At 63.6% G+C, this 2500-nt stretch overlaps 1 non-coding gene across 1 annotated transcript; it reads right to left on the bottom strand.

The window, feature by feature from the left end:
* Positions 1–676: 676 nt before the first annotated feature.
* LOC140474020 (5.8S ribosomal RNA) lies at positions 677–830 on the bottom strand. Its single transcript, XR_011958788.1, has one exon. It is a non-coding gene; the product is annotated as a 5.8S ribosomal RNA (ribosomal RNA).
* Between the last annotated feature and the right edge of the window lie 1670 nt (positions 831–2500).

The raw sequence follows: 2500 nt of genomic DNA, 5'->3' as shown, positions 1-2500 counted from the left end.
GATCCACGCGCGTGCGACCGTCCAAGTCACAGCGTTCGACGAAAACCTCCTCCCTCGGCCAGGCACTCGGCGCCAGCAGGGGAGACAGGATCAGACGCCCCGCCGGCCACTTAAGGCCGAGGACGAACCACGAGACGGGCGGCTGCAGCAGCGGGCGGCCTGCAGCTCCCAGCACTCTCAATCGATCAACCATCGAGTCGGGTCAGCGTGTCAAACCGGCGAGCTCCACGGTCAGGCCGGCGGCGCACCAGCACCGGACCTCCGCGGCTCCCTTCACTCTTTCCACTGCCAGCCAACCGAGAGACGGACCCAATGCGGACGTGCAGAGCTTAGGCAGACCCCCCACTGGAGGCTCAACACTTCGTGGCAGCTCCGTGTCCCAGAGACCAGGAGGGTTGGCACACACACACAGTGTGAACCACCGACAGCCATTCTGGGACCGGTGACAGCCGTGCTGGCCCCACTGCCACGACACAGACGGACGCCAGGCCGCGCTCCCCGGCGGGGGGATGGCGTCGAGCCTGACGAACGGAATGTGCAGGGTGGGGGGGAAAGGCCAAGCGCTCCGACGCCGGAGGGCTCCGGAGTCTGAACTTAGGGGGACAAAGAGGACGGGTCCTCTGCGACACCCCAGCCGCGCTCTCGCCAGCCAAGGCGAGTGCGATTGATTGCCAAACGACCCTCAGACAGGCGTGGCCCCGGGAAGAACCCGGGGCCGCAAAGTGCGTTCAAAGTGTCGATGATCAATGTGTCCTGCAATTCACATTAATTCTCGCAGCTAGCTGCGTTCGTCATCGACGCACGAGCCGAGTGATCCACCGTCAAGAGTTGTCTGAGTTTGTTTTAGGTCTCTCCCTCGCCAGAGGAAAGCGACCCGGACCGCACATACGCTCCCCACCTTGAGCTACAGCCACCTGCACGCCGGCGTGCGGGCGGAGCAGGGTGGCGTGAAGCGATGGGGAGCACCATCCTGGTGCGGCCCGCAGAAACATACGTCTATTGGGGGGAGGAGGACAGGGCGCCCAAGAGGCGATGCGTGCCCCAACGCACCGCAGCGACGGAGGCAGGATCACCGCCACCATGTCGCCCGCCTAGTATCACGAGGCGTGCAGCAGCTTTGCCCTAGGAAAAGCAGAGGCGGGAACGGGCACCGGCCATCGGTTCGGCAGCGTCACTGACGCGTGCACGTGGCGGCGTGTCGGCGAGCGGACTTCCTGCGAGGAGGCGGGGGCGGCACTCGCCCGAGCAGACGCCCGCCCGGCCCAGCCACCGCCGAGGTGGACTGGGAGTCGCGGCAACGGCTCGTCATACTCGTTCCCACACTCACAGCGCAGCTTGCCCGCAAGCCACCGACCACCGATCGACGCCAGGCGCCCCGACCGAGAGCGGGATCGCTCGTTCGCCCTGCTGGCAGTTCGCTGGGGATCACTACTGCACGGAGCTCGGAGACCGACGGGCGGCAACTCGAGAGTCTTTAAACCACCACCCCCATCCCGCAAGTGCAAAGAGGCTGTATACGCACAGACGGGTGAGGGGAATAGGTACCCCGTCGGGTTTGAAGGGAGCGTGACTAGATAGCAACGATGTAAACCCAGCCGATTTGGGAGCGAAAGACCGGCGCCTGCATCACCGGCTTCGTTTCCCGTGGCTGGAGAGTACACCGAAACCCTCCGTCTGTCGCGAGCTCCCGACGACGCGGTGCCGCCAAGCAGCAGGGCCGGACCTGGTGTGGCTCCCCTCGTCGATCACAGACCGGTCGGCACTACTGACGAGACGGTGGAACGGGCTTCGCCCCTTGTGACGAAGGGTGATGCGAACCCGCCCGCCCGCGTGCGTTCGGGGTGGACTCGGCAAACGGAGATTTGAAATCGGAAAGTGTCCTCCTGCCCCGCGCAGGTAGGCGCCCAACAGTTGTGGGGGGTTTGGCGGTGACCACGGCTGCAGGGCCTGCTACCCCGACGAGCTCTCCTGCTGGCCCCGAAACCACCCTCGCGAGACAAGTTGAAACGGAAACGGGCGTACCCCCAAGCCGACGATCCTTTCTTATTTGTTACTTTTTTTTTCACTTGCTCGAGTTGTGGGGATTTGGCGGTGACCACGGCTGCAGGGCCTGCTACCCCGACGAGCTCTCCTGCTGGCCCCGAAACCACCCTCGCGAGACAAGTTGAAACGGAAACGGGCGTACCCCCAAGCCGACAGAGATCCTTTCTTATTTGTTACTTTTTTTTTTCACTTGCTCGAGTTGTGGGGGTTTGGCGGTGACCACGGCTGCAGGGCCTGCTACCCCGACGAGCTCTCCTGCTGGCCCCGAAACCACCCTCGCGAGACAAGTTGAAACGGAAACGGGCGTACCCCCAAGCCGACGATCCTTTCTTATTTGTTACTTTTTTTTTCACTTGCTCGAGTTGTGGGGGTTTGGCGGTGACCACGGCTGCAGGGCCTGCTACCCCGACGAGCTCTCCTGCTGGCCCCGAAACCACCCTCGCGAGACAAGTTGAAA

The sequence above is a fragment of the Chiloscyllium punctatum genome, unplaced genomic scaffold (assembly GCF_047496795.1).
Source record: "Chiloscyllium punctatum isolate Juve2018m unplaced genomic scaffold, sChiPun1.3 scaffold_815, whole genome shotgun sequence".
In the NCBI taxonomy this organism is placed as follows: Eukaryota; Metazoa; Chordata; class Chondrichthyes; order Orectolobiformes; family Hemiscylliidae; genus Chiloscyllium; species Chiloscyllium punctatum.
This window is presented reverse-complemented; position numbering and strand designations above follow the sequence as displayed.